General features: G+C 43.8%; 1 protein-coding gene across 9 annotated transcripts in view; it reads left to right on the plus strand.

Moving 5' to 3' along the window:
- The window catches only part of TAB3 (TGF-beta activated kinase 1 (MAP3K7) binding protein 3), a 105,213-nt gene that overhangs the window by 20,785 nt on the left and 60,272 nt on the right, over positions 1-24,156 (plus strand). The window contains exon 1 of one of the 9 annotated variants that reach the window (XM_090061865.1): positions 12,408-12,531. The exons of the other annotated variants lie outside the window; for them this stretch is intronic. The gene's annotated coding sequence lies outside the window, so the exon portion shown is untranslated. Of the gene's footprint in view, positions 1-12,407; positions 12,532-24,156 lie in introns of those variants that run through there. 9 annotated transcript variants of the gene reach the window in all.

Here is a 24,156-nt window from a genome sequence, read left to right on the forward strand (position 1 = left end):
GTATTCCACACTGAGATATCCAAGGGAAACACATGTCTTTTGGCATGTATTCAGTGCAAGAATGGAGAAAACCTCTTGGATGCCTATCCTTGAGCCCTGGCCAGCATTTTTCGTGGAGAGACCTAGATGAACTCCTGAGGGTGAATAATCTAATTCTGTTTGCAGGTGGTATAGATTAGCCACTTAAAATATTTTTGGAACAATTTCTGAACCCACTTTTACTTCCCTCCCCCACTCCACCCAGAAGCAGGATTATGGAGACAAATTCCAAATGGGAAATAAAAGCATAATAAGAAATGCCCTTTTTTCTGCTTGTATTTATGGGATTTAGCAGAGAAGATCAGTGCAGAAAAGACCAGGCCATAGATGAGATGACTCAGGCATGCAGCCTTATATAAAGGGCTTCTAAATCAGAGTTAAAGATTCAAATAGTGTATTTAAAAAAAAAATAGAAAGGAATATACCAAGTATTGTGAAACTATATTTTACAAGTCTGCAGCTACCATAGGCAAGATGGGAATTTCCTCCTACACCTAAGGATTGGGAGAGTGGTGGTCTATCATTTCCTGTTATTCTGTTGATCACCATACCCACCTTACACTTCCTAGTTCATGTTTCAGATTTCTGTGACTTGTTATTGCCTCTGCCTCCTCCACGAATACTATAGTGGTGAATAAGAGACAACAGCCCAAATATTTTTTTAAAAAGTGGATTCTAACAAGGGTTGTCTTAGCCTGTTCCCTCAACATCTGCTTAATTTCCTAAACCTAGGAAGTGCCTCAGTTCACACTAAGCATTTCTAATCAGGGGAGATTTTTTACCTGAAATACTATCTTCAGTATACAGATAAATCTAGGCAGTATACATGTCATGGTTCTCTCTCAATTCAGGTAGCATCATCTGACACCCTATGTAGCTCTATATGTACAGCATGGGTGGCTGTATTGCAAGGGTGGTCCCTTCTCAATTTGAAAATGTTATGGTCCAAGAGCCATTCCCTTTTTTTTGCAAATATATGGGACTTTGGGTCCTTAGAATCAGGTAATTGGACAAATTTAGTTCCCAGTCCTTTATAATTAAGTAGAAAACTGTATGTAAGACCAAAGCTATTGTGAGTCATTAGAAAAGTCACCATCCCATCCTGACTCCCTCCAGAGACTATAAAAAGGCATACGGGCCATTTAGCTAGTCCAAAGTCCCACAGAAGAAAATACTGACTCACAAATTGTCTCTATAATAAGGGTACTGGTAATATCTGCCCTTTTACTTGGAAGTATCTGCATTGATATATAGAATTGGATTGATGCCAGGCTCTCAATTTGGGAGTGAAGAGATACGTGTGGTTGTGATCAAATGAGATCACTGGGCATTGCCAGGTGCAGGTGTGCCAAAATTACAGGAACTGACCACAACATGAATGAAATTATCTGTTTTCTACTTGCAATCTGCTCCTGATCATGTTTCTAGCCTCAGGATTGAGGCACCAAGTAGAACTATCTGAAACATCTGTCTCCCATATTTAAAAAAAGGCTGTAGAGGGGAACCAGGAAACTGCAGTCTGAGTCTAACTTCTATTCCCTCAAAACTGGTAGAAACAATAGTTTAAAAATAATAATAAAAATAAAAAGAACCATTCAGCATATGGATGAACATGACTTGCTGGAGAGCAATCAACATGGTTTTGTCAAAGGAAAATCATGCCTCATGAACTTACTAGAGTTCTTGGAGGATGTCAATAAGCAGGTGACTCAGGATGATCCAGTAGACATAGGATGTCTGGACTTACAAAAACTTTTGACAAGGTCCCCCAACAGAGGCTCTTAATGAAGTTAGGTAGACATGGGACTACAGGGAAGGTCCATTTGTGGATTAGAAAGATAGGAAACAAAGAGTGAGTGTAAATGGTCAGTGTTCAGGATGGAAGGAAGTAAACAGCAGGGTCCCCCAGGAATCTGTATTTTGACGAGTGCTGTTTAACGTACTTATAAATAATCTGAAAAAGGGGTGAGTCGCAAGGTGGCCAGATTTGTGGATGACAAAAAAATATTCAAAGTGATAAAGACCAAGGTGAACTGTGTTTACAAATTAATGAGTGGCCAAGCAAAAGTATATAGAGATTTATTATTTACTGTCTCTCGCAATACAAGAGGAAGGGGTCACAAAATGAAACTAGTAGGTAATACGTTTAAAACTAAGAAAAGGACTTTTTTTTCACTTGGTGTATAATCAAAAGTATGGAACTCATTGCCACGAGATGTTGTGGGAGCTTACAGAAGAGTCATAATTCAAAAAGGGATTGCACAGATTCTTGGAGAAAAGGGGGGCATCAGTAAGTATTGAACATTGGGAGTTAAGTGTTCTGAATTGATTCTGAGTTAGAACTTGCTATACCTGTGGTACCCAACTTCTTTGAGTGGTGGGCTGGATGGGCAATGCCATCAGGTATGAAGTGTCATCTGAGAAAAATTTTAACAGAAAAGGACAGTGGCTGCAATGAAAAATAAGTAGAGTTTTTTCAAAACATCTAACATAGTGGAATCTTAGAATCATAGAAATTAGGATTGGAAAGAACCTCAGGAGGTCATCCAGTCCAACCCCCTGCTCAAAGCAGGACCATCTCCAGCTATATCATCCCAGCTGATGCTTTGTCTAGCCAGGTCTTAAAAAACCTCCAAGGATGGAGACTCCACAACCTATCTGGGTAACCAGTTCCAGTACTTTATTACTCTTTTAGTGAGAGGTTTTTTTTCTAATATCTAACATAAACTTTCCTGGCTGCAATCTGAGACCACTGTACCCTATTTTGTCATCTGCCACCACTCAGAGCTAACAGTTCAGCTCCATCCTTTAGGTAGTTGAAGGCCATTATTAAATCTCCCCTCAGTCTTCTCTTCTGCAAACTAAGTAAGCCCAGTTCCCTCAGCCTTATAAGCCATGTGCCTCAGCCCCCTCACCATTTTTGTTGTCCTCCTCTGGACTTCCTTCAATTTGCCAACATCCTTTCTGTAGTGGGCAGCCCAAAATTGGACACACTACTCCAGATATGGCCTCACCAGTGTTAAATAGAGGGGAATAATTGCTTTCCTTGATATGCTGGCAGCGCTCCTACTAATGCAGCCCAATATGCTGTTAACCATCTTCGCAACAAGGGCACACTGTTGGCTCATATTCATCTTATTGTCCACTGTAATCCCCAGGTCATTTTCTGTAGAGCTGCTGCTTAGCCAGTCAGTCCCCAGCCTGTACCGGTGCATGGGATTTTTCCGTCCTAAGTGCAAGACTTTGCACTTGTCTTTATTGAACCTCATGAGATTTCTTTTGGTCCAGTCCTCCAATTTGTCTAGGTCTCTCTGAATCCTAACCCTAGCCTGCATTGTATCTACTGCTCCCCCCCCAGCTCGTTGTCATCTGCACACTTGCTGAGGGTGCACTCCATGCCATCTTCCAAGTTGTTGATTAAGATATTGAACAAAACCTGCCCCAGGACTGACTTCAGGGCACCTTATTTAATACCGACTGCCAACTAGACATTTAGCTTCTTTACTACCTTCTAAGCCTGACAAGCCAGCTTTCTATCTACCTTACAGTCCCCTCAGCTGACCTGTACTTCCTTAGCTTGCTTGCAAGACTGTTGTGGGATACCATATCAAAAACCTTGCTAAAGTCCAGTTATATCATGTCCACTACTCTCCACACATCTGCAGAGCCAGTCGTCTCATCATAGAAGGCAGGTTGGTCAGGCATGATTTGTCCTTGCTGAATTCGTGCGGACTCTTCCGAATCACCTTCTCTTCCCAGTGCTTAGAAATGAATTCCTTGAGGATCTGATTTTTTCCAGGGACTGAGGTGAGGATCCTCCTTCTTCCCTTAAAGATGGGCACTATATATATTTGCCTTTTTCCAATCATCTGGGACCTCTTCCAATAGCCACAAGCTTTCATAGATAATGCTGCGCAGCCCTGCAATCACATTGGCCAACTTTCTCAGCATCCTTGGGTTTGTTGCATCTGGCCCCATGGACTCGTACATGTCCATATTTTCTAAATAGTCCCTAATCTGGTCCTTTCCCACTGTTACCTCCTCCCCAAACTGTGCTGCCAGGTGTAGTAATCTGGGAGCTGGCATTGCCTGTGAAGACTGAGGTGAAAAAGGCATTGAGTACGTTAGCCTTTTCCAGATCATCTGCCACTAGGTTGCCTCCCCTATTTAGTAAGGGGTCCACACTTGATCCTCCTTTTGTTACTGATATACTTGTAGAAACTCTTGTTACCCTTCAGATCCCTTGTTAACTGCAACTCCACTTTGGCTTTGATTTCATCCCTGTATGCCTGAGAGCAATACTCTTTTATATTTCTCCTTAGTCATTTGTCCGAGTTTCCACTTGTAAGCTTCCTTTTTGTGTTTTAACTCACTGAAGAGTTCTATGCCAAAATAAGCTTATTTGCATTTGCACATTGCAGGTCTTCCTGTGCATTGGGATGGGTCATTCCTGTGCCTCCAGCAAGGTTTCTTTGAAGTACAACCAGCTCTTCTGGACTCTTTTCTCCTTTGGACTGGGGGGATTCTGTCCATCAGTTCCCCAAGTGTATCAGTCTCCTTTTCTGAAGTCCAGAGTTCTTACTCTGCTGCTCTTCTTCCATCCTTTTCTCAGGATCCTGAACTCAGTCATCTCATGGTCACTGCTGCCCAAGTTGTCACCCACTTGTATGTTCCCCACCAATTTTTCTCTGTTTTTAAGCAGCAGGTCAAGAACAGCACAGCCCCTAGTTGGCCTCTCCAGTACTTGTACCAGGCCGGTGTCTCTAACACTTTCCCAAATCTTCCTGGATTGCCTGTGCACTGCTATATTGATCTCCCAGCAGATGTCAGGGTGGCTGGAAGCCTCTGTGAGAACCAGGGCCTACATTTGGGAAACTTCTTCAGACAGCCTGCAGAAAGCTTCATCTACCTCATGCTCCTGGTGTGGTGGTCTGTAGCAGATACCCACCATGACATCACTCTTGTTGTTCTCCCCTTTGACCCTAACCCAGAGACTTTCAGCAGGCCTATGTCCAGTTTCATACTGGAGCTCTGAGCAATCATGCAGCTCTTTTACATACACTACAACTCCTCCTTCTCTTCTTCCCTGCCTGTCCTTCCTGAACAGTTTGTACCCATCCATGACAGTGCTCCAGTCACGTGACCTATCCCAAATCTGTTATTCCAATCAAGTCATTGTTCTTTGACTATGTAAGGACTTCCGATTCTTTCTGCTTATTTCGCAGGTTCTGTGCATTCATGTACAGGCAGCTGAGGTAACTAGCCAATTGCCCTACTTTTCTGAGGAGTAGGAGTCTGGAGTCTGTTTAAAAATTCTGATTTTTACCTAGTTGTCTTCATATGAAACCTACCTAGGAAACATGGGCATCATTCTATGTCACCCTGTTTGATACCCTGTTGACGGAATTCTAGCTCCAGTTTATTTTCTCCACTACCAGAACTGATAAATGCAGAGAGTCAGGTATGTGTGATATTTAAGTGATCTGTCAAAATCCACTAAAGGATTGGATGCCATAAAGTAAAGACTATATCCGCTAGTTTGTACATAAAATGGGTATGTCTGTGGGACACAGTGCTAGATGTTAATACATTGCCTGGCTTACTGGAGTCTACTTGTTACAAGAGTAAGACTTAGAAATATTAAAGCAAATTCTGGATGTTCCAGCTTTGGAATGGGAAGCAGCCTCCCTGCATTAGTGTTGCACTGGGCCTGATATAGTGTTGCCCTGAGCTCTGGATCAGGAAACAAAATTAATCCAGGTAGCTGTACAGCTTTCAGTCCTGCAGCTAATGCACACGGGGCTGTCTTGGTCATGGCACTGTTTTGCCATGTAGACAGGAACCACTGCAATTCAGGTTTCGGGATTTCAGGAGACAGGCTGAAATTTAGTGTTTTCCTCGAAGACCTAAAAAACTGATTTGTCCAGGAATGGCCTGAAACCATGGGAGAGGAGGAGAAAAGTTATTAAACCCCCCCCCCCCCCCCACAAAACAAAATGTATCTGAAGCATGGAGAAGAAAGGCAACAGAGCCCTGGAAACACTGTGGAAGCCCCATGCCTGGCTTTGTGGGTAGGCACCTGGCACAAGTCTCCTGAGCCCCACTCCACCTCAGTGGGGAAAGGGGAGAAGGGAAGGGGGAAATTCCTCTCCTCTCCATCACGGCAGTAAACCAAAGCAGGGCTTGGGAGACCCTGCATGGGACCAGGGAAGCCCCTGCTCCACACACAGATGTGGAGGCAGGCACACAGAAGGGGGACTCCTCCCCACCCTCCCTCCCAACCTCACCCTATTCACCCCACATCCAGCCAGCTAAGCAGTCTTGGCTGGGATGATATAGTTGGGGCTGGTCTTTGAGCAGAGGGTTGGACTAGGTGACCTCCTGAAGTCCCTTCTAACTTTAAATGTCTGATTCTAGGATTTCAGCATTTTGTACAATGCAAGCTGAAAAGATGAGCAAGAGCAGTGTGATGACACCCTATATAGCTAAAATAATTTCTGCCATGGAGCGAGTGAAACAGTTTCCTGCAGGAACTCTTCATACAGACCAGTAAGCAAAACAGCTGAAGAACAGCCTGTGTGCTGTTGATCAGTGGTAATCAGCCCCATGGTGGTCTCCCTCAGCCAGAGGCATGGGAGAGCCCACCCTGAAAAATGCCTGAAATTGTCTGGGGAGCCTGCAGGGAGCCCAATTTTTCCCCTGCTGGAGTCTGAATTACTGTGGTCCCTATGTATAGATGTACTTGACAATACACTGATCTTGGAGAGCTGCTCCTTCTATAGATAAGTCTTGTTTTGGTTCTGTTAGTTAACATATCTGTTAGGATTTTCATAATACTTGGCAAAAACATGATTGACCTGATTCCTGTCAGCACTACTCACCAAGGGGGAATGTGGCCAGATCTTACTTGGCAGAAGTCAGGTTACTAGACTGGCTGCTGTACCCACAAATCTGTGTCATTGTAAGTCCAATTTGTCAGCTGATAATTTGACCTTTTGCATGGGCAGACAGTGTGTCTCCTGTGGGCTGCTGTGTGTCAGGACTGTCTTCCCACCTTTGCCACCATTCCCCTGGACTATACTAAAGATAGGAATGATGTCACCTGTGCACCTGCATTTTGGTAATTAATAATTATGTGAGCATATCCTATTTTCCCCACAGGTCCTCTGCTGCATTTAATGTATTAACAAAAATTACTCCTTTTTATCCAGTTTATAGTCAGAAACCTTATTTTACTACACAGTGTGCCGAACATTGCACTGAATACAAATATTTGCAAATAAAGACTTTTTGCAGCTATCTAGTTAGCCTAATAAAAGATATCGCCTCCCCAAGAGTTCTGATTATTTTCTCTGGGTGTTTTTGTGGGGCTCCAACTGTAGATTCAGAATGCACTGAAAATAAAATTTGTATTTTTCCATTTTGCAGCTCGGAAAAAATAAGGCATGGAGATGGTCAAAAGTGTCTACTAATTTTGATTGCTGGATTTTGGATGTGTAGAAACTAATACTTTTCAGTGTATTTCACATTATATAGCATATCATATGTTAACTACAGATCTGATTAAGTTTAGTTGCAGTCATGAGCACTCATTATTTCTGCAGATCTGGTCTCACATTTTTTGGCATCGGTAACCAAATGTGTGCATCTTTGGTTCTGGAATATTTGGAATATATTTTTGTCTTCATTATAAATGTCAAGGAACATTTTTTACTGTTTACTGATATAGCATGAAGGCTAAGTCACTAGGTTAAAAGTAACTAGCCACTGTAAATTAGTCAGTTACGTATAATTAGTAGTCATTGTTAATCCAAGTGGTGGACTAACCAGGTTTTACTTTTTTGTGTACGTATAAAAGTATTGAACTATTTTGAGATTTTGGGGGGCAAGTAGAGGAGGAGGGTAGAGGTACCGCATCCAGGTCCAGAGAAAATGTATATAGTGGAGAACGTATGAACCTTCTATGAACTGTAAAGCTGATGGAATATGTGTTACCAGAAGACTACTAGGGCTGTTAAGTAGTATTTATATAAAAACAGTTTAGAGAAGTCATCACTCTTACTGAAGACTTTTCATGATGTCTGTTTCACGAACAGGAAAATTGTAAGAGCTTGTAATTCTTTTTCATAATCAGTCTGGTTATTGCTGTCAGTTTTGTCTTCTCCCTGTGATGCACTGCACAAATAACTCAAGAAGTAAATTTGCCATCTGGCCCTGAAATCCTGTTCTTTACTGTTGTAAAGGAATAAGTAAATGCTTCTGACATCTTTAACAGGGCTTAGGAAAATCCATTACATTATTTTAGGTTATATTTCCAGCAGGTGGGAATGGTAAACCCACATAAGAGTTTCTAAGGTCTCAATTATTAGTGCTCCTTAAGATAGTAGACTGTTTTTCCTTTAGAGAGAGCATTAGCTTCTGTGGAATTCATCTCTGTGCAGAAAAGCAACTAGTAATAAACTACTTCTCTGATAGTTTCATACTGAATTTAATATCTTGCTGTGTTTTTTTTTTTTCCTTCTCTGAATGATAAATCGCTCTTTAAAACTAGTTGTTCAGCTTCTTTATTTGACATTTTTCCACTGTTTTTACTTTTGAGAATGGCTTTCTAGTACAAATTGTTTGAGAGGGCTTTCCTGGGAAATTTATAATCTGTTGGCCTAAACAATTGCAGCTTTTATTCTAGAAAAGAGAGAAATGGTAGAAGAAGGTATTGGCTTTAACCAGTCAAACTGGCTCAGAATGATTGATTAAAACCAAGGCTTATAGTACACATTTAGTGTGTACAACAGGGGCCATGCTCCTATTGCCCTCGGTGTCCCTTCGAGTGCAGCACAGCATGGCCATAGCCTGTAGCTGCAACCCACCTGCCCTGCCCTGCCCCGTGCAGATCCAGGGACAAATGCCCCCCTGGTGCCTTCCTGGATGAGTGGCAGGAGCAGTGGTGGGAGCCACCAGATGAGCCACTCTTGGACCAGTGGTGTGCAGCAGCAAGAACTGCTGCCACCTTCCCCGCAGGCCCCAGATGAGCCACAGCTCTGTCCCACTCCTGCCCTGGCTGGGCAGTGACTGCCCCAGCCCCACTCTTCCCTCACCATGTTGGACATTGAGCTGCGCCCCCCCCACCATCACATCCCTTACTTCCCCTTTCCCTTTTCACCACAACAAACTTATCAGCTGCACCCAGCTGAATCAGAAATCAGATCAGTATTGGCTGATATGCCTCCTTAAAAATCAGCAATCGGTTTTTGCCCCCCCAAATATCTGGTGCACCCCTAGTTATACCCTCTTGCTATCCTTCCCTTTGTGTAGATGCTAGACTGACCCTTAGGCAGTCATGCTCCAGGGACCTCTGGAGAAAATGTGGAGGCTGAAATGAAAATACAACTGTACCTATTATTATAAAAAAACAATATAGAGAGTGATAAGACTTTTAAGTGTAGAAAAATTAAGAGCAGTTTGCATAAGCAGTTGTGGCCAGTAGGCTTGCTTGTTAGTGGATTACCTCCTACGTTGCATGGTATGGTGGGAATGTTTCTGTTTTGCTTCCCTAAAAAAGTGTGATAGCTCTAACTTTTTTGCATCACTGTAAGACTGCTTGTAACAAAGCCAATATTGTGATATTTGCAAGTTAGAGATGCTTGTAGTGCCTGGTTACTGCTCGAGTGTTTTATCTAGCTTAGGAGTGGACAAAATCTGGCCCATGGGCTGAAACCGGCCCTCGGTACACACTATTTCCCATCAGCCCCTGTAGTGGTGGCTCTTTCTGGCTGGCACCACCAGACCCATCCCCACTGCCCAGGCACCGTGACCTGTCTGCCCCACACCCACCTCTGCGGGGGACAGCTCCCGCTATTGTGCACAGTTCCTCTGGCAGCTCTTGCTGCTGCTTCCACCGCTTCTCGGGGAGGGTATGGGGCGGGGGGAGACATGTGCCCCCGGATCTGCATGGCCCAGGTGGAGGTGGTGCTGAAAGGGGGGTTATTGGACAACTATGGCAATTTTTGGGGTGGCTCAAGCCCCTGACTACCCAGTGCTGCCTCAGCCCACAGCTGCAACCCATCCCATCCCCACATCCCGTCCAGATCTGGGGGCATCTGCCCCCTCCACCGTGCCTTCCCATGATGCATGCATCAGTGGATACTGTGCCCTAGATGAGCTACAGCTCTGCCCCATGCCCTGCCCCAGCCCCATTCCATCCCTCACAGCAGGGGCCTGGATCTCCCCCCCCCATGCCCCTTCCTTCCCCATTGCCTTCTGCTACAAGAGACTTACCAGCTGCACGCAGCTGTATTGGAAATCAGACTGGTATCAGCTTATATGCCTCCTTAAAAATTGGCTATCAGTGTTGGCCCCAAAAATCTCAATTGGTGCACCTCTACTAGTATTTAACAGATGTTCAGTCAAGAAACCATTAAGTCATGTATGTGAACAAGCAGGCCAGTTCATAATCCCTGTAATAGTGATTTTCTACCAGGGTGCTGAGGGACCTTGGTGTCTGGAGATCCTTTAAGGGTGCTGCAGGATGTTCTACAATGTGAGCACTGTTAGGTGTACAAAACTGGCCAACAGTGACTTCGGCTTCGCTACGATCTGCTGGCTGGGGAATTGGCTCTGTGGTCAGACCCAGAGGGTGGTAGTTGATGGAAGTCAATCATCATGGTGCCCTGTAACCAGTGGGGTCCCTCAAGTCTCTGTCCTTGGGCCAATGCTCTTCAACACCTTCGTTAATTATGTGGACATTGGTGTCAGAAACGGACTAGCCAAGTTCACCGATGACACCAAACTCTGGCGTAAAGCATCCACACCTGAAGACAGGAGGGTGATCCAGGCATGTCTTGACAGGCTCAAGAAATGGGCAGATGAGAACCTGATGATTTTTAAGACTGAAAAATGCAAGGTTCTCCACCTTGGGAAGAAAAACCTGCAGCATGCTCATAGGCTCAGCAGTGCTATGCTGGCTAGCATTACAGATGAAAAGGACTTGCAGGTCATCATTGACCACAAGATGAACATGAGCCTTCATTGTGATGCTGTGGCTAGTAAAGCGAGCAAAACCCTGGCTTGTATCCATAGATGCTTCTCAGGCAAATCCCAGGATGTAATTCTCCTCTTGTACTCAACCCTGGTGTGGCCGCAGCTGGAGTACTGCTTCCAGTTTTGGGCTTCACAATTCAAAAAGGATGTGGAGAAGCTTGAGAGACTGCATAGGAGAGCCATGTGCATGATCAGAGGTCAGGAAACAGACCTTATTATGAGAGGGTGAGAGCAATGGAACTCTTCAGCCTGGAAAAGCGCAGGCTCGGGGTGATCTAGTGGCCACCTATAAGTTTATCAGGACGTTCTGGGGGAATGTCTGTTCACCAGAGTGCCCCAGGGGATGACAAGGTCAAACTGGTCGCAAACTCCTTCAGGAGCGTTTCAGACTGGACGCAAGGAAGAACTTACTTACAGTCCGAGCCCCCAACGTCTGGAATTGCCACTGGAACTGGTTGAAGCACCTACTTTGAACACCTTCAAGAGAGATTTGAATGTGTCTTGCTGAGATCCTATGACCCCTGCTGACTTCCTGCCTCTGGGGAAGGGGGCTGGACTTTATGAACTTCTTAGGTCCTTTCCAGCCCTAATGTCTATGCAAGCTATTAAATAATTCACAACATAAACCCAGAGATTTCAAGCAGGAATTCAGTGTTGAAACCATTCTGATTTGCTGTGGTCTTTCCAAGCCCTTTGCAAAGTAAGAATTGATCTATGCTTCTGTTGTCAAAAAAAAAAAAGAAAAAAGTGAAAACTAAGAGTTGGTGCTGACTGGCTCACGGGGGCACCCATGCACGCCCCACCATTCCCTCAAACACAATCACACACCTCATACTCACACACCTCCAGCCACCCTCCACATATACCCCACAGTCCCCCCACACCTCACATACACACACATCCACACACACAGCCCCCCACAAACCCCATATTCCCCACACCCGTCACAATATACAAGAATAAGACTTCATTTTGAGCTATTATTCAAGCACCTCTAAATATGCAAAGCAAACACAAAAATCAGGACAAACGTATTTTTTTTTAAATAAAATTAAAATGCGTTATTGTCAGTGTTTGATTTGTAGTATATAATTTGTTGTTTTTTTCTGGTTCCAAGATTGCAAGCCTCCTTCCTAAAAGGAGTACTTCCAGGGGCAAGGGGAGGGATGTCCGGTGACAAAGATCAGGGGTTAGGGTACGCGACTTCTGGTCCCAAGATGGAGACCAGGGGATGGAGCTACACTTGTGGCCTTCTACAGTTCACTAAAACTTGTAAAGTGGCCCTTCAACCAAAATAATTGCCTGTCTTTGCCTTAACAGAATCCCGGTCTGAGCAAACTGCGTGTTTGTCAGTGTCTACAAGTTACAAATTTATCTGACCGTGAAAAAGCCATTTGTAAAAATGGTTTCAGAGACTCTTAATCTATGACAGAAGAGGAAGAAAATAAAAATGAGGTAATTTTGGACACCTACCACAATGATAAGTTATTTTTCTGGGGAGGTCAGAGGGCATAGGTGAAAGGGAGATGGAGGCCATGGCAGAGCTCAAAGAGAAGGAAATAGGAGGGGAGATGGAATTGGCAGACTGAGGCAGTGATTCCTAGAGTTCAAAATTAGAGATTGTTCTCTGATGCCATTGGGAATCCTGTTGTACTTTATTCACATCTCCCATCAGCACTTCCACACATTTGGCAGCAGTGTTTAATTTCTTTGGTTTATTTAGAAACTTGCAATATTACATGTGGTTTGGTTCAAAATTTTTGAATCAGTGCAGTTTTACATCTCTCTCCCTGTCCCCCTACCCCCTCAATCCACCTTTTCAAGTAACAATGTTGATATCTTTCTATCTTTCTTGCTTTCCTCCTTTTCAGGTAACATCCTTAACTGCTCTGGGTGCTGCTCTTATTTCTGTGCAGCACTGCTTCCAGGCTTTTAAAATAGCAAACTCTAAAAGCTTTAGGAGAGGGGTAGGCAACCTCTGGCACCTGTGCCAATTAGTAGTATGTAGAGAGATTTTCCTCGGCACACACCAGGAGATGTACCGAGGAAGTTTTTAAGATTTTTTTTTTTTTTTTTTTAATTTGCTGCTCAGGCTCTTTCAAGAGTCAGGAGGAGATGCTGCCTTGAAGAGCCCGTGGAAGGAGTTATTAGGTGCAGGAGAGAAGCCTCTTTGGCAGCTCTTGCTGTACCACCACCAGCAAGTCTGGCTCCCCACCTCCTCCTCTCTGCCCAGTGGTGGCTGCTGTAGCTCTGCCTGGCCTGCCCTGACCCATCCTCCTGCAAGCTGCCAGGGGGGCATCTGCACATGAGAGGGCAAAGGGCAGGGAGTAAAGGACGGCACTGGGGGAAGAGGGGCCACCAGCTCTGCCGGTCTAAGCCCAGCCATAGTTGTGGAGCAGGGAGCAGCAGCATCGCCCTGGCTCCTTATGGCTGCTGCAGCTGCATCAGAGCTGCTTGGTCAAGGTGAGAGCAGTGGGGCTGGGATGGTGATGCCCTCACTCCCCTCTCCTCCCAGCCTATTGAGCTGCTTCCTTCCTGCTGCAGTGCAGCCGCAGTTGTGGGGCAGTGGGACCCACCTGGCTCAGCACAGCATCAAGGAAGGAGGCAGCTGGCCGATGGGCAGGCTCTGGGCTGGGGCCTTGGTGGGGAAGTACAGGGGCTACAGAGGGCCTGGGGCATCATTGGGTGGTCTTTGTCCTGCGGCACAGCAGCCTGGTTTTGTGCACGTTTGTCTGTGTGTGTGTCTCTGTGTACATGTGGTTGTGTGTCTGGTCATGTGTGGTTCTGTGTGTGTCTGTCAGGTTCTGCGTGTATACTTCCGTCTGGTTTTGGATGTGTGTGTGCACCCGCGCATGTCTTCTGCATATGGTCCTCTGTTGCACATGTGTGGCTCAGTGTGTGCATGTGTCTGGTTCTCTCCCCTTTTTTCTTGTTTTTCTTTTTCTCTCTCTTCTCTCTCCTTTTTTCTCTTCTTTCTCTCTCTCTCTTTTTTTTCTCTCTCATCACAACATGCTTAACAAAAAAATACGCAACAACTAAGGGAGTTCATGAAGTTTTATTTTTTATAAAAAGCAACATTTATGATGATTAACTGTATCAATATGCAGTGCATCCTGCTGTGTAACCCCTGCCCCAGTTTTTGTTTTTGAATGCCAGTGCTCCAGTACCTTACAAAGTAAACATTGCAGTCAGTCTGATTCCTGAGGCAGAGTGGTGTCTTGCACAAAATGAATCAAATGAATGGAACTCCAGAAAATAAGGCACATTATCGTCCTCAAATGGCCGAACGTGTGTTAGCTATGCTTAATGCATGTGTAGGTATTACTACAAAATTAGTGATGGCAGAAAAGCAGCTGTATGGACACACATGATACTACTTAGCTTGTAACTATTTTTGCTGGCCTGTGGCTGACGCCTTGAGTTGTTTCAGCCAGATCCTTTTATAGAGGTCACATCCTCATAAATTTTTTTTTGTCTTCACCAGCTCATAGGGAGGGTAGAGAGACATATCTGATTTGATGTAAGTTTTGGAGAAAACTAATTTGTTTTCCCTAATCTGTTAGATATGTGCCATTAACACATTAAATAGAATGGTTAAATAAGTGAAAAGTTCATGTAAAAACTATTACTCTGAATGTCAATATGGTTGAATCACTTAAACTATGTACATTTAGTTAATGGTTGAACTACAGAAACTGTTTCAAATTAAGCCAGCATCTGTCGGCAGTGGTTCTCGAGCCTGTTTAAAGGATTAGAGGGGAGATTATGTCAATGTACGTGCACCTAGGTCGCATACAAGTCATTTTGACAAGGCTGTAATTGGGTGCAGATGCTTAATGAATAGACGGCTATGAATGGGATAAGATGTTAAAGACCCTTTTTGCTTAGTTAATCCTTGATGAGAGAAGTTGATTTATGTTCAGATTCCATTGCGTGGAGTGGTTTGCCACATGTGTGTTGTTCACTAATGCTTTGTTATGCTGGTAATCTCTATTCCAGTCAAAAATAATTTCTGCAGTTGTAAACTGTGCAGCTATAACTGGCTACTTTACCTGGTTGCTCAAGGGCTGAGGGGCATCGGGGAAACAGCGTGTCGTCACCTTTGAGTAACACCCAGGCTGTTGGATAACATCGTATTTATTTGTGTGCTCTGCTGTATTAAGCAACAGACCAAAAATAGTAATATATTTAAATTCAGTACTTTCTAATTCTATCTTCTGAGCTAGTTCCCGTCTTGTCTTCTCATGTTTTATTGTTGGCATGCAGTGTATAGAGGGTATTCTATCTTTTGAAAGTACGTGACCAATGCAGCAGGGGAGTTCAGAGTATTATGGGTGTAATATCAGTGGTGTGGAATCAGCTGCCTCCACTGCTTACTGTGATTAGTTGGATCGTAATCCTCTTCAGGCTGAAATTTCCTGGTACAAGGAGGGCATGGTGTGTGCATGGGTGGGGTGGGGTGGGGAGGAAAGGTAGGGCAAGGAGTTGAAGCACTTCTAATTTAAACTCCTCCTTTCCCATGCCAGTAATGCCCCCCAGCTGGCTTCCAAGTAGACTATCGAACCAAACTCCTCTTCCAATTAATCAGCCTTCTTACAAAATCAGTACTAATTTCCTGTGCTGTCCCCACTATATTGCTTGATGTTCAGGAATGATTGTGACCTCCAAGGTTGTAAAGTTAGAAACTGTTCTGATAGACTCACACAACTGAAAGCTTGACAAGCTCTGCTCTGAAGAGCATTAAATCAGCGTTTTTTTCTTTTGAACTGGTCATGACAGTAACTTTTTTGACAAAAGCAATTTATACCTTAATTGAGCCTTCTGTTTGCATAGTGCTGTAAAATGTTTTCATGCATAAAGAGATCAGAGGAATGAATAATGCAACCTATCATTTCTAGGGACCATGTTTTGAATTTTGTGATCCCTTTAAAAAAAACAAAAAACTGTTGTTTCAAGTTGGTTGTTGAATTTCTTATCATTTAATCCCCACTTTCCCCCCAGGATAAATTTATTAATATTTACATATTTATGTATCTTCCACTTAAAGTAGTCTTATCTCTAGTACTTCTTTGCTTACCCCAAATGTTAATCTGCTCAATATCTTTCAAATACCTAGGCCTTTTTTCAGTATAAATATAATACCCTTCAGTTTCCAGAACATACTTGACAGCTGATTATGGAGTGTGTTTGAGAAAAACGTGTACTATGTTCTGCTATGTGGTTGAGGATACATTATTTCAGAACTCTCCTAGAATTTTTTTGTTTTTCAATAACTTGAAGTGATTCTCAAACTCCTTGGAGCTGCCTCAGCATCTTTAAGTCACCCCTCCAAAACTTTTTTGTGAATTGAGTGGCACCTGCTTTCAAAATAATGTATATATTATGTTGCTTTTCTTCCTGGTAGAGGAGCTGGGCAGTGGGGTAGGGAATCCTCCAGGCAGGGCAAGCTTATCTGCTTATCTTGTCACACCTCATGGTTTTCCATCTTAGGATCTGGAGGCACACTAGGATGTCTGGTTGAGAATCATTGATCTACATATTTAATGGCTTTTACTACAGGCAGCAGTGTTATTGTAATGATGGAAATAGATTTATTCCGCTAGGAGGTAATGGTCTGTCCTTGACAGTTTTCTTGACAATACTGCTAATGATTGGAGCACCTGCATCTGGGAAAGAGCAAAATATTAGGTCCAGTGTGTGCCTTTCTTCCTGGATCAGCCACTTAGTACTTGGGATAGCTCCATGGTTGACATGGAAGCCATGAAGTCCCACTCCAGCCCTGAAGAGCCAACCTTAGCATGGTTTCATTAAAGAAGGACTAAGGGTAGAGAGGGGTCTATATGAGGAAGTGGAAAAGAACATTCTAAGGCATTAATTCCTCCATGTTTGAGGAGGGCTTTAAACAAGATTTACTGGAAGCTGGTCATGAAAGCCTGCACTTCGAGATTTCAAAAAAATGGCCTTGTTAAAGGGCTGAAAGTGCATGTGCTGTATGTTACCAAATTAGGAGATGCTGATCTAGGATTTTTTTAATGGAAGTATCCAAAGGACAAGACATGGTAGTAATGGACTTAGCTACATGATTTTTGTTTGATAAAGTGTCAGGACATAGGCTGTCCCAGCAAGTTATTGGAATGTGTTTTGGACAACTTCATTGTAGCTAGTAGGAGTGTGATTCTGATTGACAGGTGTGGGGTAGGTTGAGAATTTGAAGGTGAAAGATAATTTGGGTCCTGAGACAATAGAGTTCATAATACCAAGGAAAGGAAGGTATGGGATCAGTGGGATAATAGTGGATTTTTAAAAAAGCAGGCTTCAGGATGCAAAGAATAAATATATTTCCAAGGGAAAGGATTATAATAGGAAAAGTAACGAGGAGAATTAAGACAGTATTAAGTGTACAGTAGCAAAATATCCCAATGTGATAGGTATGTAGTATGGAAAAGAAACCCTTATCACTGTATTGGAGTTCTTTTGTCCAGGTTTTTTTTTTTTTAGGTTATCAAAAGTGGAAGGAAAGAAGGCCAGCCAGGCTAGTAAGAATGTATGCCAAAGAAGAGCACAAGCATGTAGGGACACAATCAAGCTGAGGCACAAAAGAATGTACAATTGCCAAGGCACATCCAGTGGTACAAGAAAAGGTTCTATCAGTGGTACAAAATTATATAGGTCTCTTACTTAAAGGTAAAGGTGACCAGATAATGGATAAAAGAGAAGGTTGGGATGTTTGATGTTTGAGGTTTTTTTCGCTTAAGCCTAAAACACAAGTTAAAATTATATAAACCTATCTTGGTAAATTTAACAAAATAAGCTAGAAACCTAGGAACAAATTAAAGAGTATTTAGAGATACTCCGCAGAAATTTCCCCTAGTAGCCAGGGAACAAATCTAAGAAATCTCGGAATAGTGAGACTGTCTTCAAGAGCTGACAGAGGACATTGTGAGGTCCTGAGGACTGGGCAAGGACAAATTGTACAATAAAACCTGGCTCAGGTTGTGGTTTGCAACCTGCCACATTTACAGTGGGTTGCCAAGTAAAGGGTAAGCTGTGCAGTGGTTTACTGCAACTTTTACTTCAAAGGGTTCTGCTTCTCCTTTTGGCTGGAGCATATCACTGATCTGTTGCGGTTTTTTTGGAAAAGCAGTGCCCTTTGAAATAAAAGCTACCATGTTTGGCCGGAGTGCCTCAGCAGTTTTGTACAGCTGTTTGGTGCAGTTACTTTTAGTCCCCCACTCCATATGCACAATGCTGATCTTTGCAAGGGGTATAAACCCTAAGTCAACAAATTGTTGTGGTTCTGTGGGATCAACATTTGAAATGGATGAGTGAAATGAAGAGCAAGAGAGTTGACTAATGTCTAGAGATTTTTTTTAAAAGTTATGCCTTATCTGCTTGTAAGCACTTGAAAGGTGATAAGAAACAATTAGCCTGGGTTTAGTGAGGACAGATCTTATCAAACCAGTCTGGTTTCCTCTTTGTCAGGAGAGATGTGCTAGCAAGTAAGGGGGAAACTTCAGATGTGATATGCCTGACTTCAGTAAGGCTTTATGGTGACACCATTCCTCTTGCCTACGGGTGGGATTGGACCTGCGGTTGACTCCATTTCCTAGAAGCCCCTCCCTATGTTGTCCCAGCTGGTCTCCATGGAGCCCCCAAGGGTGGTGGGGCCCTGATAGAGCAGGGCCGACCTCTCCATAGAGTTCTGCCCAAGTGGGGCTGGGCAGGGAGCTGCTCCCCACACTTGGGTGAGTAGCCAGGATCTTGCAGTGTGGCCTAGAGCTAGGGCAGAGCTGTAGTCCACTGCCCCAAGGCTGTGCAGGCAGCAGATTGCAGCCCTGCCCTGGCTCCAGCCCACACTGTCACCACCTTAAGATCCCAGCCATGGCCTTGGAGCAGCTCCCCACCCTGCTGCACTGCTCGGGGCTGGTCTCCCTGGCGACCCTGGCCCCATGCTGTTGCAGCCCCAACACTTTTGGGGTCTCCATAGAGACCTGCTAGAGTGATACAGGCGGGGCTGCTGGGAAATGAAGTCCAGCTGCCGAACAGATTCACCATTTTGCCCAACTCTGCTCTTGACCTTCTCAAAATCAAGCTAAGGAAGTGTCATCTAGTTGTGCATTCACCTGATTATAGTTTGAAAATTAGCTCTGGAAGAACTTATTATCAAACTGTGTGGCCATCTTATAAGAACTTGTCCTGGGTAAAGAACTCAATATTTTCATTCAAATACTAGAATAGAACAGTGGTCCAGTCTGCAGGCTGGTGGACTGGGAACTTGTGAGTAGGACCTGCCGCTGAATTCCCATGACAGAGCCCTGATGCATATGCATGTTGGCAGTGTGTAGAAAGGAGTGAGGGACATTGCGGGGGATCAAGATGGGTGGTGAGTGATGGCTACATTAACCACCATCCTGTTACCAACTCTAGATCTGGTCTGCAAGGAGCCCTGTGTTCTTGATGCAGCAGCCCACAGCGCAGTTGAGTGTGGTGCCCCTGCAAAGCTTATTTAAGGGTGACACTAAGCTAGGAGAGGTTGAAGCATTTCAGAAGGCAGAATTAGAGTTCAAAGCAGTTTTAAGAGATTAGATATTCTGAAATCAGTAAGATGACATTCAATAAAGAGAAGTGCAGAGTGCTACATTTTAGGAAGGAGGAATCAAATGCAAAGTACAGGATAGAGAATAACTGGCTTGGTAGGCAGCAGAACAGCAAAGGGGGACCTGAAAGATTGTAGTAGACCCAGAAGTCAATCTAGTGAATCCAGAGTGCCTGGGGTAGGGATGTTGTTGAAAGCATTGGAGAGTGAGAGTGCAGAGTGCTGCTTCCTTTAAATCGGCTCTAATAAAGCTACTCAGTAGGCCACAAACTGAATGACTCAGTAGTGTGGTATTGATGTGTACAGCCGAATATCATCCTGAAATGCATTAAGCAGAGTGTTTTACCCAGGTCAGAGGAGATAATCATTTCCTTCTTCTTGGTCCCAGTGAGGCCTAAGGAGAAGTACCATGTCCAGTTTTGGGCATGCTTGAGACACAGATTTAAGTAAAATGTAGAGCGTTCAAATGAAAGCCCCATAAAAATGGTGTAGAAAATATGATGGATGAGAAATGCATCGAAATAACCAGGTTTCTTTTAGAAAGAAATCAGGCGTGACAGTAGGGTCGTCTTCAAGTGTAAGTTAAAGGAGAATTTAGATTAGAAGTTAAGAAAAACATTTTAAGCAATATAGAGCTTTAAGTGCCGGAGCAGGCTGCCTAAGGAGGTTGTAGACATAACGGTCTACATAATTGTCAGATCAGGAGTTGTTAACGTGTGGCCCCTGGCCCCGTGTAAGATTTCTGTCCAGTGCGCCAAGCACATTTCTGTGTAATGTATCATCTAGTGGCCACCTCTATCAGCTGTCCTCTGGCCTGCTGCCTCCAGCCTCAGGAGTACTAAGCTATGTTAATTTGGCCCACTGTTAGTGAAAGTTTGCCCACCCCTGGATTAGATGATCCCTTGATTTCTGTTATTTCTTTAATTACTTTCCACAGTTGGGTGTTTTGTTTGGAGAGAGGGGGAGGTTTCTTTAATGAGTCTAAACAGCCAAATGGGTTGAGGTAAAGAAAGAGTTTGTTCTAAAGTAAAACATATACCATTGGCAAGGTATGTTCAAGTAGATAAACAACACTAATTGTATTCCTCTTAAGGAGTACAGAGTACAGGTTTTTTTGTGCCACCAAGTAAAACGTCCTTGTAATCAAAGAGCAGGCTGTTGATTTTGACCCTGGAAGGTTTAGTGTCATTGTCAGTAAAATGTAGATGCAAACTTCAGTTGTCCTCGCAGTTCCTTAATTAGTAAAGGTCAAAGACTTGAACTTGAGAGGAAAGTACTTTTATGTTAATATTAGCTTCATGGTAGAACAAAATTAAAAATTAGAAAAAATTATCAAAGTGTCTACTTTAATTCATAGATTTCATAGACATTAGGGCTGGAAGGGACCTCGGGAGATCATCGAGTCCAGCTCCCTGCCTGAAGGGCAGGAAGTCAGCTGGGGTCATAGGATCCCAGCAGGATAAGCATCCAATTTACTCTTGAAGTTGTTCAATGTAGGTGCTCGAACCACCTCCGATGGCAGGCTGTTCCAGACCTTGGGGGCTCAGACAGTAAAAAAAATTCTTCCTTATGTCCAGCCTGAAACGATCTTGCAGTAGTTTATAACCCTTCGACCCCGTCATCCCTTCGGACACTCTGGTGAACAAACATTCCCCCAGATACTCCTGGTCACCTCTGATAAACTTATAGGTGGCCATCAGATCACCCCTGAGCCTGCGCTTTTCCTGGCTGAAGAGCCCCATGGCTCTCAGCCTGTCGTCATAAGGTCTGTTTTCTTGACCTCTGATCATGCGCATGGCTCTTTTTTGGACTCTCTCAAGCTTCTCCACATCCTTTTTGAATTGTGGAGCCCAAAACTGGACGCCGTACTCCAGCTGCGGCCTCACCAAGGCAGAGTACAAGGGGAGAATAACGTCCCGGGATTTGCTATGGATGCAAGCCAGTGTTTTGGTCGCTTTAGTAGCCGCAGCATTGCACTGCAGGCTCATGTTCATCTTGTGGTCAATCATGACCCCCCCAGACTCTTTCTTCCATAGTGCTAGCCAGCGTAGCATTGTTGAGCCTATAAGGATGCTGCAGGGTTTTTTTTCCCCAAGGTGGAGAACCTTGCATTTTTCGGTGTTAAACACCATCAAGTTCTCGTCTGCCCATTTGCTGAGCCTGTCCAGGTCAGTCTGGATCACCCGCCTGTCTTCTGGCGTGGATGCTTTGCCCCAAAGTTTGGTGTCAACGGTGAACTTGGCTAGTCTGCTTCTCACTCCAATGTCCACATCATTAATGAAGATGTTAAGCAATATGGGTCCAAGGACAGAGCCTTGGGGGAACCACTGGTCACAGGGCACCATGACGATTGACTTCCGTCGACTACCACCCTCTTGGTCCGACCACAGAGCCAATTTCCTAGCCAGCAGATCGTGGTGGACCCAAGGCCACAATTGGCCAGTTTCGCCAAGAGGTGATCATGGGATACCAGATCGAAGGTTTTTTGAAGTCAAAATATATGATATCAATCTCTTCTCCCTTGTCCAGGTGATAGGTCACCTGGTCATAAAAGGAAATGGGATTGGTCAAGCAAGACCTACCCTCAACAAACCCGTGCTGGCTATCCCTTAGGATGTTGGCATCTTCCAGTCCATTAAGGATGGCCTCTTTAATAAACTTTTCTAAGACATTCTCCAGGATAAAAATCAGGCTGATGGGCCTGTAGTTTGCCAGATCTACTTGCTTGAGGCAAAGCGCACATCGGCCTTCTTTCAGTCTTCGGGCACTACACCAGAACACCAGGAGTTCTCAAAGGTCCTTGCCAGGGGCTGAGCTATGATGCTCACCAGCTCCTTGAGTACCCTGGGGTGTAGATTGTCAGGGCTAGCTGACTTGAAGGTATCCAGCCTCTCAGGGTGTTCCTTTACAAGGTTAGCACTGATGGAGGGCAGGGGATCTCCCTCACTTGGACCTCCCTGTCCCGTAGTGGGCATGGGCATCCCATGGGACTGATGAAAGACTGACGCAAAGTACCCATTTAATAGATTGTCTTTTTCCTGGGTGTCAGTTGGCAGTTGTCCCATCTGGTTCAGCAGGGGTCCAATGTTGCCCTTGCTTTTCCTCCGGCTCCCGACATATCTGAAAAAGGACTTCTTGTTGTCCTTGTTGCTCGAAGCTAGCTGGAGTTCATATAATTATATGCCTCCAGATTTAAACTTTAGGCCTGTTGTTAATTAAATGCAGGGAGAAAATTAAAAAAACTAACAAAATTGCCATAGATGTAGATGCAGTGCAGTTGACATGGCATGAGAAATTTATAGGAAGCTGTAAAACTATCTTTAAAGAGAGAAATACAGTCCAGTGTAACACTATTAATTCTACATGGGATGATAAAACGGACCTCTGTAACAACTTGCCAAAGATGACATTGAGGAATGTAGGCAAAAGTATGGTTAGGCGACCTGGTCCATTTTTTCAGACTGAAAATCATGTGAAAGAAAATAAAATTTCTCAAGTACAGCCCAACTTTTGGTACAGGGACAATGCACTGTTTAAACTCCCAACACCAACTTCCTGCACATTCTGGACACTCAGAAAGGCTTCCCAGGGGTTTTCAGAAGATTGTCTTCACGTTTGCAATTAAATACTATAATTTGGCATTTGCCCTTATTATCATCATGGTCCTTTTCATAATCTGTGTGTGCCATAAATAACTGCAGACACTAAACTAAAAAAAATGTTGAGGGAAGGTTTTGGAGGGACTAAAAAATTCTTCAGATAAATTTGTACAAGATAACTAAATGGGACTATTCAGGGAAAAATAATTCAGAAAAGCTAAAGAAGTTCTACATTTTATTTAGTCACGCTGACTGATCTTAGGTACACAGATTGTAGGTTATAGTTCTGTAAAGGTAAAGACTGATATGGTTCATGAAATGTGTTTATTTCTTAATTGCCAGTGAGGTTCTTTGGTTAAATGTGATACCTTTTATTAGACCAACTAAATAGTTGGAAAAATTGTTCTTTGCAAGTTTTTAGCCACAAGCACCCTTCTTCAGACATAGGGAGAGTCGGCTGTTGTTTTGTGTTTTCTTGGATGGAATAGAGAATATGCAAAATGTAAGTCTGTAAAAATGCACGTGTGTGGCAGTGAGGATCAGAGGTCATAGGAGACAATAGGTGAGACAGATGTGGGGGTAAGGGGGAGGGAAATGTAGGCCTAGCAATAGAATGTAGCCGGAAAATTTAGGGATGTTACCTGGGGTTATAGGGTGGCAGGCAGGTTATAGTGTACCATAAATCCACTGTCTGTATTTAGTCCATGATTTTTTTTTGTATCCAGTAGATTTATGAAATGAAGTTTGTAGGCTCATTTACAAAAGGGGTTTTGTACATTCCCTTTGAGGATTAATGCTGAGAGACTGGAGGGAGAGTGGCTGTCTTGTTAGAGATGTGCATCCACAGGTCACTGGATATTTTTGTCATTGATGTTTCTGTGTGTG

The sequence above is a fragment of the Crocodylus siamensis genome, chromosome 1 (genome assembly GCF_052110815.1).
Source record: "Crocodylus siamensis isolate JL-2025a chromosome 1, ASM5211081v1, whole genome shotgun sequence".
Lineage (NCBI taxonomy): Eukaryota > Metazoa > Chordata > Crocodylia > Crocodylidae > Crocodylus > Crocodylus siamensis.